Consider the following 18,291-nt stretch of genomic DNA (forward strand, 5'->3'; position numbering starts at 1 on the left):
CTGGCCCCCCTGCCCCTGCCCCTGGTCCCTCTGTCCCGGCCCCCGGCCCCTCGGCCCCTGGTCCCCCTGCCCCTACCCCCCCTTGCCCCCCTGCCCCTGCCCCGGTCCCACCCCCCCCGGACCTGTCCTCCCAGGAGGACTTCCCGCCCCTTCCCCCTGTCACCCCTGTCAGCAACTCTGCGGCGGGGTACAGGAAGCGGAAGAAGGAGCAGGCCAGCCCGGCGGCGGAGGACACCTCCTCTGCCACCAAGCGGCCTGCCGTCCTCCAGAATGCCGCAGGCCCCGACCCCGTGGGGGAGGACCTCGACACGCTGGAGGAAGAAGAGGTGGAGGAAGAGATGGCTCTGACCCAGTCGGAGCCAGATCTCTCCACCGACTTCAATGAGGTCCTCAACGAGGTCCTTAATCAGATTGGTCTGGGCCAGGACACCTGTCAGGCTGCAGAGGTCACAGAGGTCGCCCCCCCTCCCCAGGGGAGGTAAGCACAGCCCCTGCCGACTAACCCCTTCATCTCTTTCCCATGATGGCTGAGATATCTATCTTTTCCATTAATGTGAGGAGCATAAAGGACGTGTCTAGGAGGCAGACTGTGCTGACCTTTCTTTCCACACAGCAGAGTGATGTGTACATGCTTCAGGAGTGCGCACTTCCCCCTCTGAGGAGGTACACTCATTTGTCCTCCCAGTGGACCCATGGTCCCTCCTACTGGTCTGGGGGTGGCGATTGCAAGTCCGCAGGGGTTGCGGTTCTTATCAGGGGAAGACGTTTCACTGTTGACTCCGTCCATGAGCTCGTCTGTGGCCGCCTTCTGGTCATAGATGGTTCGTGGGCGGGGGAGCCCGTTAGGCTCATCAACGTGTACGCTCCCCCGGAGAAGAACGCGCGGCTGGAACTTTTCCAAACCCTGCGGACGCAACTCGCCACAACGAGAACAGTAGTAATCGGCGGTGATTTTAACTGTCCGATAGAGGAGGATGGGCGCAGCTCCAGCATGTACGCAAAACTCGACGCCACCTCGAAGCTGCTCCGGGAGATGATTGCAGAGGCCTCCCTGCGAGACGCAGTGGGATCCGTGGGGCGCGGTTCCGTGAACTACTCATGGAGCCGCCCCGATGGATCTGTGCGCTCCAGGATTGACTTTGTGCTCACCTCCAGGGCAGTCAGGCACCGCGGGTTCTCCATGGTTCCCTGCTTTTTCTCTGACCACAGGGCCATTCACTTTCAAGGTGATCTGGGAGAGGGCTTTGCCCCGGGCCCAGGCTCCTGGAAGCTGAATTGCACCCTGCTGGGCGATGAGGAACTGCTAGCGGAGCTCAGGGAAATCTACGGTGCCTGGCGAGAGGAGAAGTCTTTCTTTCCTAAGGTCAGCGACTGGTGGGAGTTCGTGAAAGTCAAGCTGCGCAGCTTCTTTCAGGCCAGGGGACGCCAGCAAGTGTGTGCCAGGAGGAAGGAACTCAGGAGGCTGCAGCGTCAGCTGCAGTCCCTGCAGGACCTTCATCACTGTGGCTGGGACGTGAGGCAAGACCTGGAGGACACCAAGAAGTGCTTGAAAAAGCACTTTGAGGAAGAATCCAGGCACATTGTCTTCCGTGCCAAGGTGGAGCATCTCGAGAAAGGTGAGAAGTGTAACTCTTTCTTTTTCAGGAAACTCCACTCAGGACACACACCCCTGTCGGAGCTGCGTGACAAGACTGGAACACTCCAGAAGGGGAAGGAGGCCGTGATGGAAGTGGTCAGCGACTACTACTCCGACCTCTACTCCCCCAAAGAAACAAAATCGGAAGCGGCCGACAGGTTCTTGTCAGGTATCTCTAACACTATTGATCCTGCAGGTTTGTCGGCCACCAACGCCCCCTTGACGTTGGAGGAGCTGCACTCTGCCGCTAAATCCTTTAGGCAAGGCAGGACCCCGGGCTGCGACGGTCTCCCAGCGGAGCTCTATGTAGCGCTGTGGGATCTCGTGGGCCCGGACCTGCTCGAGCTGTACGAGGAGATGGTGGTGGAGGGCAAGATGCCTCCTTCGTTGAGGGAGGGGATGATCACGATCCTGTACAAGCGTAAGGGGGAGAGATGTGACTTGAAAAATTGGCGTCCCATCTCTCTTCTGAACGTGGACTACAAGATCCTCGCCAAGGTCATGGCGAACAGACTGAAGGCTGTCATCGGACAGATCATCAACCCGGATCAGACTTGTGGCATTCCTGGCCGCAGGATTGCGGACAGCCTAGCGCTTGTCCGGGACACGGTCCAATACATCAAGGACCGCCATGTGCACGCGGCCCTGGTCAGTCTTGATCAGGAGAAGGCCTTTGACCGTGTCTCCCATGGGTTTATGTGCAGAGCCCTGCGCAGGTTTGGTCTTGGGGAAATGTTTTGTTCATATGTTGACATCATGTATAATGACATCTGTAGTTCCGTGCAGGTGAACGGCTGGAAGACTGACCCCTTCCCGGTTCTCTCCGGGGTCAGACAAGGCTGTCCTCTCTCACCTCTGCTTTTTGTTTGCTGTATAGAGCTCTTCGCCGAATGCATCAGACGGAATCCAGAGATCGGGGGAATCACCGCACCGGGACCAGACAGACGGGAAGTGAAGTGCTCGCTCTACATGGACGACGTGACGGTGTTCTGTGCCAACCAGCGCTCCATCGACCTGCTCGTCCAGACCTGCGAGGACTTCGGCCAAGCTTCGGGGGCAAAGGTCAACTGCGGGAAGTCGGAAGTCATGCTCTTCGGAAAGTGGTTCCTGCCTTCTTCTGCATCCATGCCCTTTGGCATCAAGACAGACTTCATGAAGATTCTGGGAGTTTGGTTTGGTGCCGAGGGCGCAGCCCTGAAGTCTTGGGAGGAGAGACTGGCCAAGATGCGCCAAAAGTTTGGACTCTGGAGCCTCAGAGACCTCACCATCGAAGGGAAGACACTGGTACTCCGCAGCGAGATTCTCCCTGTGTTGCAGTACCTCGCCCAGGCCTGGCCCCCCCGGGTCAACACCTGCAAGGCCATCACCAGGGCGGTGTTTCACTTCATCTGGGGCTCCAAGATGGACAGAGTGAAGCGGGCAGTCATGTTCAAGGAACCCCTCAAGGGCGGTAAGGGCGTGCCCGACATCGCCACCCAGCTGAGGGTGTTCTTTGCTTGCAACTGCGTCCGCAGAACTTTGCCAAGACGGACTATGGACTCTGGCGGGAACGCAATGTCTCGCTTCTTCCTGTTGCCTCTCTGGAGGTCCCTGGGGTGGGACACTTGGGATAGTTCCATCCCCTACAACTGGGACACTCCTTGGTTCTACTTGGATACCTTCAAGTTCATCAGGGAGCAAGGGCTGCAGGGAGTCAAGCCGGACTTGTGGAAGCCAAAGACGATCTACAAGCTCATCCGAGCCAGCGACATTTTGGAGTCGGTTCCAGGCCTGCCTTCAGACACCTGCAAGGTGGTCTGGAGGAATGTTTCTTCCAACATCCTCACCAACAGGCACAAAGACCTGGCATGGATGGCTATCCAGGGGGGACTGCCTCTCAGGACATTTATGCATGCCAGGAACCTGAGCAGATACAGACACTGCCCCTTCTGCATCATCCATGAGGAAACGTCTTACCACGTTTTCTGGGAGTGCTCATCTGCTCAGGCCCTGTTGGGGGCCCTGGAACCTGAACTCAAGGACTTTGTACCACAGACAGCCATCACTCACTTTGGGGTGTTGAATGGACTGTTCTGTGGAACTTTTTCTTTGGAGGACATTGACGGCGCCTGGCGGGTGCTGTGCTGTTTTAAGGACGCTTTATGGTGCGCCAGAAAGCGCCTCATCCACCAGCGGGAGAGGATGTCCATTGAGGACTGCCGCAGACTGATCCTCAGTCTGCTCAGAGACTATTCCTTGTTGGACTTTAAGGAGGAAGAGGACGTCTGAAGATTTCCCCCTTCCCCCTACTCCCCCTTGCGTGTCTTTGTCCCTTCAATAAAGCTTCGGGCCTGTGTTTCCCCCCTTCCCTCCCCTCCCCCCCCCCCCACACACCCGATGCCTATTGTTGATAGTGTTTTTCAGTTACCGTTTTCGTGCATGACATAGTGACTAGGAAATGTATATTGTATTAGGATGCTACAGTTTTTGGGGTAAGCGGCGTCATGCATGACGTGGTGATCCGGGGGATTCATCTTCTGTGCACATCACGTCAGGCATCATACCGCTGAGCGAGTGTATTTATTTGCCTGAATGTATTTATCGTATGTTTGGAACTGTATTGCTATGTGGTGCGCTGCGTCGCAGTACAGGGTGAGATGTACCCCGATTACACGTAACATGTTGTTTTTGATGCTTCTGCAATAAAAGTATCTTTTCAATCAAAAACCTGTCCTGAAGGTCAAAGAAAAGCCGGAGATGTGTAGAAAAGAAGGTTGCCAAAGAACACTGCCGCTCGGCTCCTGAAATAAGGATACGTCATGCCAGCAGATCCCTGCGGCAGCATGAAGCTTTTCAGGCCTTACCGTCAAAGGGTAAATGGCTGAGCGGCTCCACTTCTTTCCAGATGAGAGCGGCAATAAATATGGAATGCTTCACGAATTTGCGTGTCATCCTTGCGCAGGGGCCATGCTAATCTTCTCTGTATCGTTCCAATTTTAGTATATGTGCTGCCGAAGCGAGCACAGAGCTGGAGCGGCGGCCGAAGCAGTTATATACCGCGTGCCCTTTTCCTACCGGCATTTTAGGGAGAGTGGCGCATGAGCTTCCAATCTGCTTTCGGAGCACAGAGTCTTTGGAAAGCTTCAGGACAAACGAGACGGAGCCAAACAAGACTTTGACCGAAAATGGAGCTTGCTGCTCGGAAAGCTCAGGATTTTCCATCAGCTGCTTTGCCATTAGCACCGAAGGCGAATAAATTATGCTGATCAGTCAGCAGAGGCAGACTTCCCCTTGTTTGGCCAGAGAGGGCAGAAAGTGACAGCAGCTGCGGTCGAACTGCCAAATCAGCCGAATTCAGGAGAGAAGGAAAAAAAGGCAAACACCTGTCCTGAAGGTTATCGCTTCTCGGCCTTTTGGCTAAGATCAAGTGTAGTATCGACCTTGCCTTTAGGGGTGTCCCGGCTTCCAGCTAGGACGTTGAGAAACACTTGTATCTATCCAAGCCTTTTGGTCTGTGTGGGGTACCCTCTTCTCGGCCTTGTAGGATCGTCGATTAAATTCGGCTTCACCTACTTGCTGCTATTGGGTTTGAGGCTTAGCCCCCACACAGAACGAGTTTGTGATCTTCCCCCCCTTGTTCACTCTGCGTTACTACCTCCGGGCAGTAGACGCTCAATAGCCTTTTCAAAGGCTAAGCAAGCGAGAGTGAAGCCGCCGAGGAAGAAGGAGAAGGAACCCGACCAAGATCTCTGGGAAGCCCTCCTGAGAACTCCTCTGCGCCAAGATGGGGAAGAAACAGACCGTGAAGAAGCCACAGAACGCCGCTCCCGCCAAGACCCCGGGAGAAGCCCCCTCCGCCTCCACCTCCACCCCAGACCGTTCCGGCCCTGCAGACGGTCTCCCTCCCTTGGAGCCCTGGATGAAGCAGACAGTCGTGCTGCGGCTGAAAGAGGTGGAAGGCAGAATCCCGGAGATGACCCCGGAAGTCTTTGGCAAGAAAATGATCCTTGAACAAGGATTCAGCAAGGCAGAGACCCTGTCGGTGCAGTCCTTTGTGAAAGGTTTGTTCCTTGTCACATTTGTCTCCCTACAGGTGTGCAGAAGGTACTGGGAGGCAGTGAAGACCGCTGGACCCGACTCCCTCTTCCGAAAGTTCACTGCGAACTCTCCCATTCAAAGGGACGAAAGAAGGATCACGGTGTCCATGAGGAACCCTCACGTCCCCGGCAGAGACATCGCCACCTACCTACAAAGGTTTTGTGTCGTGTTGAAGGACCCAGTCCGGATACTAGACACCAACGGCTTCTGGACTGGTAAGTGGGCTGTGTTTTGCAGGCTACTAAGAGATCGTCCCGCTGGAGATCTCCAACACCTGCAACAGTGCTTCTCCCTGGGATCGTCATCAGGACTCCTACACTACCCAGACCTACCCCAGTCATGCCGCAGGTGCGGCCAGCCGGGGCACGAGGGTAAGGAATGCAGTGTGCTTTCTTGTAGGTTCTGTAGGTCTGCAGGTCACGAGACCAAGGATTGCCCAAGGTCCAGAACCTGCAACCTCTGTGGACAGTCAGAGCACGTCTACAGAGACTGCCCAGAAAGAAGCAGGACGTACGCCGGGGCCCTGAGCAAGGGCCCGGCCACCAAACCAGCGCCACAGAAGCCCCCAAAGGACCCGGGTAAGAGGAACCCCCCCCAGGCCCCAGGTGCCCCTGCCCCTGGTCCCCCTGCCCCTGGTCCCCCTGCCCCAGGTCCCCCTGCCCCGGGTCCCCCTGCCCCAGGCCCCCCTGCCCCAGGTCCCCCTGCCCCTGCCCCTGGCCCCCCCGCCCCTACCCCTGGCCCCCCTGCCCCAGGTCCCCCTGGTCCCCTCGCCCCTGGGCCCCCTGCCCCTGGGCCCCCTGCCCCTGGTCCCCCTGCCCCTGGGCCCCCTGCCCCTGGTCCCCCTGCCCCTGGGCCCCCTGCCCCGGGCCCAGTTCCACCCCCCCCTGACCTGTCCTCACAGGAGGACTTCCCGCCCCTTCCCCCTGTCACCCCTGTCAGCAACTCTGCGACGGGATACAGGAAGCGGAAGAAGGAGCAGGCTAGCCCAGCGGCGGAGGACCCCTCCTCTGCCACCAAGCGGCCTGCCGTCCTCCAGAATGTCGCAGGTCCCGACCCCGTGGGGGAAGACCTCGACACGCTAGAGGAAGAAGAGGTGGAAGAAGAGATGGCTCTGACCCAGTTGGACCCAGATCTCTCCACCGACTTCGATGAGGTCCTCAACGAGGTCCTCAATCAGATTGGTCTGGGCCAGGACACCTGTCAGGCCGCAGAAGTCACAGAGGTCGCCCCCCCTCCCCAGGGGAGGTAAGCACAGCCCCTGCCGACTAACCCCTTCATCTCTTTCCCATGATGGCTGAGATATCTATCTTTTCCATTAATGTGAGGAGCATCAAGGATGTGTCTAGGAGGCAGACTGTGCTGACCTTTCTTTCCACTCAGCAGAGTGATGTGTACATGCTTCAGGAGTGCGCACTTCCCCCTCTGAGGAGGTACACTCATTTGTCCTCCCAGTGGACCCACGGTCCCTCCTACTGGTCTGGGGGTGGCGATTGCAAGTCCGCAGGGGTTGCGGTTCTTATCAGGGGAAGACGTTTCACTGTTGACTCCGTCCATGAGCTCGTCTGTGGCCGCCTTCTGGTCATAGATGGTTCGTGGGCGGGGGAGCCCGTTAGGCTCATCAACGTGTACGCTCCCCCGGAGAAGAACGCGCGGCTGGAACTTTTCCAAACCCTGCGGACGCAACTCGCCACAACGAGAACAGTAGTAATCGGCGGTGATTTTAACTGTCCGATAGAGGAGGATGGGCGCAGCTCCAGCATGTACGCAAAACTCGACGCCACCTCGAAGCTGCTCCGGGAGATGATTGCAGAGGCTTCCCTGCGAGACGCAGTGGGATCCGTGGGGCGCGGTTCCGTGAACTACTCATGGAGCCGCCCCGATGGATCCGTGCGCTCCAGGATTGACTTTGTGCTCAGCTCCAGGGCAGTCAGGCACCGCGGGTTCTCCATGGTTCCCTGCTTTTTCTCTGACCACAGGGCCATTCACTTTCAAGGTGATCTGGGAGAGGGCTTTGCCCCGGGCCCAGGCTCCTGGAAGCTGAATTGCACCCTGCTGGGCGATGAGGAACTGCTAGCGGAGCTCAGGGAAATCTACAGTGCCTGGCGAGAGGAGAAGTCTTTCTTTCCTAAGGTCAGCGACTGGTGGGAGTTCGTGAAAGTCAAGCTGCGCAGCTTCTTTCAGGTGTCTTGGAAATTCGCTTTAACGAATTTCTCCTTACCGTGAGTACTCGCAGTTGGATGCGCAGAAATCCCCCATAAAGCTGTGCGAATCTCGCTTACCACGACTGCAGCCAAACTACACGATTCCTGCCCATCCAAATACTTTGGTTCTGTTGAATTTGTGGGTGATGGAGCTCCGTTACCCTGGAATGATCACACGACACTCTAAGGCTGGTTGCAACTCACATAAGGGCTGATTTTAGGCTCAGCTCTCTGTTTTATTAAGAATACACACATGCCCCCCACATGAATAAAGTCAATCCCTCCCACCGAACAATGCAATGGGGAGTACCTATACAGAGGATATACATTCCAATTGGAGCATAGCCTTTGCTATTATCTATCACTGGTCCTCCCCCATGAACCTTCTGAGGTCAGCAGACTTCCTCCCCTTCCCCCCTATGAGCCATCTGAGGTCATATTTCCTGTCCTACTAGCTTCTATTGGTATGTAAAATTCTCTGCACAAGCACTCCCTAAAAATATCAGTCTGTACCTGGATGGGCCCGATACGATCTTTATTAAAACACATCCATCCGAGATACAGTTCAGATTAGTAATGGGTTGTAAGATATGCACAAGCCTACACGTGGAGTTCACACCGCTTGCGCATTGCGTTATGAAGCCCACGTGGTACCATGCTGCTGATATGTGGATACAGGCCCACGGTCTACTGACAGCAGCATTCGCATGGAATGCCGTGGTGGTATACACGCCGGTCTATAAGCGCAGATCTGCCATCTCATCCATTACCAAGCCGAGTACTGTAATACATACATTGTACATGCGCATGGCCCAATTGCAGCCTTCAGAGCTTTAATTAAGCCACACGAGAGACATATGAATAACACGAATACATGACACATTTAAAGTTCGACCAACAATACAAAATTTCCATGACATTCCCTCCTGTTTTATCATATTCTCCTCGTGTCCCTTCTTGATCTTCTTCAGCTTGATGGGTGTAGTCTCAAACTTCAAAGAGTTCCTGTAGTTGTCCCTGAGAATAAAGCTCCACGGGGTACCTGAAACAACAAGACCCGACGCAGACTCGACGCAAACAGGCTTGATTGAAGCGATGATCCTCAAGAGCGTTGGAACCTTCACTACAGGAAGGCTCTTGCAAAAACCACAAACAGACTTGTGGTATGAATAAAGCTTGTGATCCCACGGTGGTCTGGGGAGATCCAGCAACAGATTCTCAAATTGCCCCTGCAGACGGGGCCACACAAGGCTGGTCTCGACCCAGACAGTTTTCCAAATCGCAGACACAAACCATGATGAGGCTTGAAGCTTGCTTGAAGGTCTTGGAGAATGTGGTCTTCAGAGAGATAAATTAGAGGGAAGCCAGGACGTAATCTGTAGAGAAGGTGGATGGTTGGTGAGGTCTTCCTCCGATCAGTGGTTGGAGTGGGATCCCCGGAGCGGGCATGGAGATGTGGTCGTCTGCCCGAGCTTGGCTTACACGGTCGATGAGGCAACAGGAACATCTCACCGCGGCATATAAAAGGCAGATGAAAAAGAGAAGCATCAGGATATACACTCCCACTTCCTTCAACCAAGATCCGATGGAGAACAGGAAATCTCCCAATCCTCCCAAACCCTTGAACGGATTCCAACCCTCACTAGCTATAGCTCTAGCTTTTCCCTGTAGTTCACTAACTTTGTCCATATGGGCCTGGACCTTGTCATCGGTGTCTTCTATCCAAGTACAACAATCCTCTCCGATGAACTCACAGAACCCCCCTTTGGCGGCTAAAAGATAATCGAGGGCCATCTTCTCCTGAAGCACTAAAATTCCCATCTGCCGTTGTTCTTGGGCAATTTCTCTGACAGCCTCTACGGTCTCGTTAAACATACTATCCACGATGACAGAAAAATTGTTCAGGCGCTTCATAAGTTCTATTCCCCATCCTGTCCATGAGGGGAACCAAGCCCATGCCTGGTCGCCCTCAGAGAACAGTTCCCTGCGAACTCTCCCTGCCATCCTTACCTTCTTGTGGACCATCAACTCTTCATGGTCCATCACTACATAGGATGCGGGGACTAGCTTTATGAGGGCACACGAACCTTTCGCGTTCTGGGGAAATGTTCTATAGGCTGCCGAACCACACAGAAAATAGTATGGACCTGTCAGAGCAGAGCAGGAGGAGTTCCTCGTTCGGCCTCTGGCACTGAGCAACAGTTGCACAGACTGGGGGATTGCTCCCTCAGTCTGCACATCACATCCGTCCTTCCAACACACGTGGTCTGGTCGGTCAGTGTGGTTACTCAGAAGGGAAGTCTGGTTAGTCAGATTGACAGTTATACCTCCCTCACAGGTGGTAGTCCCAACAAACTTGTTACCTGTGCCAAAGCTGATGTTAAAGCACACCTGAGGGCTGCCTAGCTGCCCAGTTACCCATAATGGACTGACGAGGGCCCTACAGGAGCTAGAGCTAATATTGGTGCTGAAACTGATGTTACCTGCTAAAAATGTGTCATTAAGTTCTACCGACAAATGTCTACGTGGGGGCTGACCAGGGGTCCCTTGCTTTTTCATGCCGACGCGGATGTCATATAGGGCATGAACAGCGGCCATTGCGGACATGTGATGACTGGGTGGGGGCTTAGAGCATACCCAACAGTTGGTTTTGTTGGCGGTTCTGGCTAAACGTAGGTGCATTTTAAATAAAAGGTTGGGGTATCTGCCATCTTTTCCTCCGTTCACACACATGGAAGACATACAAACAAAAAGAAAAAGGAAAATGACACCCCTCATTCTCTGGTGTAGCTGAGAAGCTTCTTGCAGTGGCTTGCGTGCACCCAGTTGTCTCGTCCCTCGAGCTTGAGTGAGGTAGGTGTCGTCAGCTGGACTTGGTATGGTCCGGTGAACCGTGGCTCGAGTCCGGTTCTTTGATGTTTCTTTAGGACGACCCAATCACCTGGCTCAATAGAAAGAACACCTGTTATTGTATTTGGATCGGGGAGCGATTCGCGAACCCGATGGTGTATCTTCTGCAGCTCCCGTTGCAGAGATTGCACATAACCTGTAAGCTGTGAATGCAAAGACAACAACTGTTGAGGAAAGTACAACCCTGTTTTGGGAGGTCCCCCAAACAACACCTCGTAGGGTGACAGCCCATGTGGTTGCCGAGGGGCATTCCGGATGGAATAGAGGGCAATGGGGAGACACTCAGGCCAAGGTTTTTGGGTATCGGAAGACGTTCAACCTTACCGCTACTCTCGGGGTGATATGGGGTGTGTCGCCGCTGACTCCAGTTCCACCAAAGAAATGCAGTCGTGTCCTTTGGAAGAGAGATTAGTAGTGGACAAAGAAGACATGTTAGCAGAAGAGGTGTTAGTATTGTTAGTCGTGTTGCAAAATTCAGCACTGTCATTGCTGTCCTCCCCCCCCTTCTCATCTTCCGACACAGGAAGAAGAGAAGCTGGGTTAAGAATAGTGCATCGTTTGATAGTGAGGTTAGTAGGGGTTAGGAGGGCTTTCCCCTGAGAGGGGTACCTTGCCTTGGATGTCCTGTTTTCACAGGACCGTTCTTGCTGCACCGGTGTCAGTGAGGCAAGGGAGGGGATATTTTAATTCCTCTAGAAAAAGATGGATCTGGGCCGACACCGATTTGTCAACTTCCTATGAGAATTCATAGGAGTTACTTACCATGGTGGTCATAGGGGCGGAGGACTCATCAGGAATGAACTGCCACCGACCTTTAGGTAATTGGGGACAGCTCCTCCTCATGTGCCCCGTTTGGTGGCACTGGAAGCACCTGGGTGGGGGCCTATCCTTCCTGTGACCCAGATCCCTTGGTTTTTCGTGTGGGGTCTGGGACATAAGAACTTTGGCCTTGTCTTGTTTTCTTCTATCCATTTCCCTCTCTATTGCCGCAAGAGTGGAAAGGATAGCAGGGATAGACATCTCATTATATTCGGGTCGGGCCAGAACCAGCCTTTCCCGAATTTTAGTATCGATGCCTTCCAAAAATTTGGCCCGCAACAGAATGTGCGTCGCGGTCACCTTTACCCCTTCAGTTGGAGCATCAGGTCCAACTTCCAGATCTGCATCCAGTGCCGTCTGCTTGAGACGGCGCCAGAAGCAGGCGCTTTCCTCATTAGGACCCTGGGTGAGCTTCATCATGTCCGTAGTAGAGGTAGCACCATACATTTCTGGAAGCTTTGCCTTTAGCTGTGTACAGAACTCTTTGCCCCCTGAAGTCATCTCCTCATGCGTGGTTATAGAGCACCCTGCAATCACTGTACTGGCCACTTCCATGCCCACCTTTGCCCGTAGGATCTGTGCACAATCTGACCCGCTCATACCATAGCTGAACTGGTTTTGTCCAAACATTCGAGCAAATCCTCTCGGATTGACTCGATAGTCCGGGAGCTCAGCCAGAATAGTGCGGATCTCTGCCGGGGTGAAGGGGACATGCCAAACTACCCGTTCCCCTAAAGTCCGTTCCCCCCGTGCATTGGGAGGACCTTCAAATTGCTGCACCCTGACTGGATAGGCCTCGGTCCGGGAAGAGTGCAAGGGCTGACCCAGCATCATCGGTGGGCTTAGATTAACCACCTCGCTTACTGCACCTTCAGGTTTGAGGTCCCTCAGATCAGGGTATAGCTGGGGGGCAGGGGTCTGATCAGTGGTTCGTAGCGCTTTGATGCAATCCGCCCTGTTTTTTAACCGGGTGTCTATTCCCCTTGATTCACAGATAGTCTGCAAATCGGTTGTTGAGAAGGCTTCATAGTTGGAAACAGAAGGAGCTGGGGTGAAGCAGGGAGAAGGGAGAGGTAGAGGCAGAGGCTGAGGCATAGAGACAGAAGACACAGAAGGTATGTCAAGAGTGACGTCACTAACAGAAGAGACAGGTGCAGTTATACTTATCTCAGCCACTGTTGGTTGTTGGGGAACCCCAGCAGACCCTGATCCTGCCTGCCTTAGTAGAGTCAGCCCTGAAAGAGCTTCTTCCACCTCTGACACTGGATCCTCCTGTTTTATTCCCTCTGGAGGCCAGGTATACATCACCTGGTTCTTCCGGACAGACACCAGTTTATGTATGCCCTGCCTCCCTAATTGGATTGACCTGTGAAGCCATAGCTGTGCGATCTCTAGTTCTGACGCCTGCATCCGTGGTTCAAATTCAGAGATGAATTTTTCCCACCTCCATGCGTCAAATGTACCTTCCCGGGGAATTTCCCATCTGGTACCCTTCGACCATTTATTCCACCTTTTGAGGGGTTCTGTAGACTTCCCCCCCAAACTCACCTTCATCAGTTGTGCAGCTGTCCTTACCCTGAAGAGGGCTGGTTCCCCCTCTCTCTTCATGGACTGACTACTGCCCATCGTGACTAGTCACTGGTATATATCCCGCGTCCGGGTACCTGTTTACCCCCTGGAGCACTCGGTGGGATCCTACCGAGAGGCCTGATTCCACCACTTTCCCAGCACAGCGTAATTTATGTGATACTTATCGATCACCCGAAGCGCATCAAGTGGCGGTCAGACTGAGAGCACACCTCCCACTCCCACAGCGCAATTTGTGTGATCCTGACCACCCGAAGTGTTTGTGGTGACCAGGACTTCCCTGGACCGCCCACTCGCACAGCGTAATTTATGTGGTTCTCATCACCCACTGTGTTTGGCAGGCCACACAGCACAATGATGAAAGTGGCTTTTCTCTCCCTGCACACAGTAGCTAACACAAGTCAAAACAAAAAGAGGGGTTCTTGGATGTTACTTAGGGGTCACTGGTTGGGCAGAAACCTGCTAACTGACCTTTAGGAAATTTGTGTAAAGAAAAAAAAACTTTCCTAATACACACAGAAAAACCCTTTTTCAACCTGAAAAACTGTTAAAAAGGACAAAGTGGATCCTTATGAAAAACACGGGACGTTTCACAGTAAAACAATTACACAGAGGTAAACCGAAAAACTGCGCCAAAAGTAACCTTGTTGCTGACGCAAAAATCACTCCTATCAGCACCGCTAAACGATCCACATTATACACGCAATCTTTACTGCAACCACCTAGAACCGTTTACACAAAAAGTCTGCTGGACGTGAAACACGCGACACAGCAGCTTAAAACAAACCCGCTTTACAATAAGGAACTACTTTTAACAGGAAAAACACAAGAAAAACATAATCACTATACAAGAAATCTATGTGCAAAAACCCAGACTTCACCGCGCTCATTAAATGTGGAACACGTGAAGGGAAAACTCGCTTAATACACTTTAAATTGGCTGGCAATACGCAAATTTAAAGCTAAAAGCAAACAAATGAAACTGTAAAAAATTTGGATTAAAAAAACACAATATGGGTCAAATGCATATAGGAAACTTCATGCACATTGCATAGAGATTACTGCACATTTGGTAGCCAACAAAATGGCCACCAAACAAAAGGAGTCCATGTGGTTTAGTCAAGAAAATGACCCCCCACAGAGGAGCACATGGCAGATACTAGAATGACCCCCCACAGAGGAGCACATGGCAGATACTAGAATGACCCCCCACAGAGGAGCACACGGCAGACTCTAGCCTCAAAATTGCCTCTTACATAAAACAGACTTTTAGACAGAACATACACTGGACAATTACACAACAATATGAAGCACACATACAACACAATTTGGGCACAATCACAGAACGGACATAAAACACCAACATATCACACTAACATGCACATGTAACAGAAAGGACCCCCTGCTGCATGCTTGCTGGGAGCAGTAGTACACATTGTACAGATCACATACACACAGAGATCTTACAACAGTTAACAATTAACCTAAGCCTTTCAGCACTGTAATAATTACCTCACGTGGAGGGGGGTAAAGCAATCACCACAGTACCTACAGCCCACAAATACTTACCTAACACTATGCAACAACCTTTACCCACTAAAACATATACCCGTTTAATTTTTGGTTGGAAGATTTTTAAACTTGACCAAATCCAGCCAACCAAACCCACCCCCCCTGCTGCTCTCAGCAGAGACAAACCCTCGTCTTTTCACCCACAAATCAAGAGTTTAGGACAAAAAATGAGGTCCTTACCAAGCGGTATTTCTTGTTAGCTAACAGAGAGCGAAATCAGCCACACGAACACGCAAAAAGCGATCCTCTTAATGGCAGAGAGACCTGAAATGTGCCGGCATACTTTTTGCTAGTTCATGATGGCCATTCCCCCCTCGTTCTAGGTTAGCTACGCAAGAATACGCGTTAGTATCCACCAGGCTCGCCAAACTGTCTTGGAAATTCGCTTTAACGAATTTCTCCTTACCGTGAGTACTCGCAGTTGGATGCGCAGAAATCCCCCATAAAGCTGTGCGAATCTCGCTTACCACGACTGCAGCCAAACTACACGATTCCTGCCCATCCAAATACTTTGGTTCTGTTGAATTTGTGGGTGATGGAGCTCCGTTACCCTGGAATGATCACACGACACTCTAAGGCTGGTTGCAACTCACATAAGGGCTGATTTTAGGCTCAGCTCTCTGTTTTATTAAGAATACACACATGCCCCCCACATGAATAAAGTCAATCCCTCCCACCGAACAATGCAATGGGGAGTACCTATACAGAGGATATACATTCCAATTGGAGCATAGCCTTTGCTATTATCTATCACTGGTCCTCCCCCATGAACCTTCTGAGGTCAGCAGACTTCCTCCCCTTCCCCCCTATGAGCCATCTGAGGTCATATTTCCTGTCCTACTAGCTTCTATTGGTATGTAAAATTCTCTGCACAAGCACTCCCTAAAAATATCAGTCTGTACCTGGATGGGCCCGATACGATCTTTATTAAAACACATCCATCCGAGATACAGTTCAGATTAGTAATGGGTTGTAAGATATGCACAAGCCTACACGTGGAGTTCACACCGCTTGCGCATTGCGTTATGAAGCCCACGTGGTACCATGCTGCTGATATGTGGATACAGGCCCACGGTCTACTGACAGCAGCATTCGCATGGAATGCCGTGGTGGTATACACGCCGGTCTATAAGCGCAGATCTGCCATCTCATCCATTACCAAGCCGAGTACTGTAATACATACATTGTACATGCGCATGGCCCAATTGCAGCCTTCAGAGCTTTAATTAAGCCACACGAGAGACATATGAATAACACGAATACATGACACATTTAAAGTTCGACCAACAATACAAAATTTCCATGACACAGGCCAGGGGACGCCAGCAAGTGTGTGCCAGGAGGAAGGAACTCAGGAGGCTGCAGCGTCAGCTGCAGTCCCTGCAGGACCTTCACCACTGTGGCTGGGACGTGAGGCAAGACCTGGAGGACACCAAGAAGTGCTTGAAAAAGCACTTTGAGGAAGAATCCAGGCACATTGTCTTCCGTGCCAAAGTGGAGCATCTCGAGAAAGGTGAGAAGTGTAACTCTTTCTTTTTCAGGAAACTCCACTCAGGACACACACCCCTGTCGGAGCTGCGTGACAAGACTGGAACACTCCAGAAGGGGAAGGAGGCCGTGATGGAAGTGGTCAGCGACTACTACTCCGACCTCTACTCCCCTAAAGAAACAAACTCGGAAGCGGCCGACAGGTTCTTGTCAGGTATCTCTAACACTATTGATCCTGCAGGTTTGTCGGCCACCAACGCCCCCTTGACGTTGGAGGAGCTGCACTCTGCCGCTAAATCCTTTAGGCAAGGCAGGACCCCGGGCTGCGACGGTCTCCCAGCGGAGCTCTATGTAGCGCTGTGGGATCTCGTGGGCCCGGACCTGCTCGAGCTTTACGAGGAGATGGTGGTGGAGGGCAAGATGCCTCCTTCGTTGAGGGAAGGGATGATCACGATCCTGTACAAGCGTAAGGGGGAGAGATGTGACTTGAAAAATTGGCGTCCCATCTCTCTTCTGAACGTGGACTACAAGATCCTCGCCAAGGTCATGGCGAACAGACTGAAGGCTGTCATCGGACAGATCATCAACCCGGATCAGACTTGTGGCATTCCTGGCCGCAGGATTGCGGACAGCCTAGCGCTTGTCCGGGACACGGTCCAATACATCAAGGACCGCCGTGTGCACGCGGCCCTGGTCAGTCTCGATCAGAAGGCCTTTGACCGTGTCTCCCATGGGTTTATGTGCAGAGCCCTGCGCAGGTTTGGTCTCGGGGAAATGTTTTGTTCATATGTTGACATCATGTATAATGACATCTGTAGTTCCGTGCAGGTGAACGGCTGGAAGACTGACCCCTTCCCGGTTCTCTCCGGGGTCAGACAAGGCTGTCCTCTCTCACCTCTGCTTTTTGTTTGCTGTATAGAGCTCTTCGCCGAATGCATCAGACGGAATCCAGAGATCGGGGGAATCACCGCACCAGGACCAGACAGACGGGAAGTGAAGTGCTCGCTCTACATGGACGACGTGACGGTGTTCTGTGCCAATCAGCGCTCCATCGAGCTGCTCGTCCAGACCTGCGAGGACTTCGGCCAAGCTTCGGGGGCAAAGGTCAACTGCGGGAAGTCGGAAGTCATGCTCTTCGGGAAGTGGTTCCTGCCTTCTTCTGCATCCATGCCCTTTGGCATCAAGACAGACTTCATGAAGATTTTGGGAGTTTGGTTTGGTGCCGAGGGCGCAGCCCTGAAGTCTTGGGAGGAGAGACTGGCCAAGATGCGCCAAAAGTTTGGACTCTGGAGCCTCAGAGACCTCACCATCGAAGGGAAGACACTGGTACTCCGCAGCGAGATTCTCCCTGTGTTGCAGTACCTCGCCCAGGCCTGGCCCCCCCGGGTCAACACCTGCAAGGCCATCACCAGGGCGGTGTTTCACTTCATCTGGGGCTCCAAGATGGACAGAGTGAAGCGGGCAGTCATGTTCAAGGAACCCCTCAAGGGCGGTAAGGGCGTGCCCGACATCGCCACCCAGCTGAGGGTGTTCTTTGCTTGCAACTGCGTCCGCAGAACTTTGCCAAGACGGACTACGGACTCTGGCAGGAACGCAATGTCTCGCTTCTTCCTGTTGCCTCTCTGGAGGTCCCTGGGGTGGGACACTTGGGATAGTTCCATCCCCTACAACTGGGACACTCCTTGGTTCTACTTGGATACCTTCAAGTTCATCAGGGAGCAAGGGCTGCAGGGAGTCAAGCCGGACTTGTGGAAGCCAAAGACGATCTACAAGCTCATCCGAGCCAGCGACATTTTGGAGTCGGTTCCAGGCCTGCCTTCAGACACCTGCAAGGTGGTCTGGAGGAATGTTTCTTCCAACATCCTCACCAACAGGCACAAAGACCTGGCATGGATGGCTATCCAGGGGGGACTGCCTCTCAGGACATTTATGCATGCCAGGAACCTGAGCAGATACAGACACTGCCCCTTCTGCATCATCCATGAGGAAACGTCTTACCAC

At 52.9% G+C, this 18,291-nt stretch overlaps 1 non-coding gene and 1 pseudogene across 1 annotated transcript; one reads left to right on the plus strand and one right to left on the minus strand.

Moving 5' to 3' along the window:
* Positions 1-4,532: 4,532 nt before the first annotated feature.
* LOC149442861 (U6 spliceosomal RNA) lies at positions 4,533-4,639 on the minus strand. Its single transcript, XR_016307038.1, has one exon. It is a non-coding gene; the product is annotated as a U6 spliceosomal RNA (small nuclear RNA).
* A 373-nt stretch (positions 4,640-5,012) lies between these two features.
* Positions 5,013-5,123, plus strand: LOC149442862 (U2 spliceosomal RNA; annotated as a pseudogene).
* The last annotated feature ends 13,168 nt before the right edge of the window (positions 5,124-18,291 follow it).

The sequence above is a fragment of the Staurois parvus genome, unplaced genomic scaffold (assembly GCF_062004578.1).
Source record: "Staurois parvus isolate SC_StPar_1 unplaced genomic scaffold, SC_StPar_1.0 ptg000884l, whole genome shotgun sequence".
Lineage (NCBI taxonomy): Eukaryota > Metazoa > Chordata > Amphibia > Anura > Ranidae > Staurois > Staurois parvus.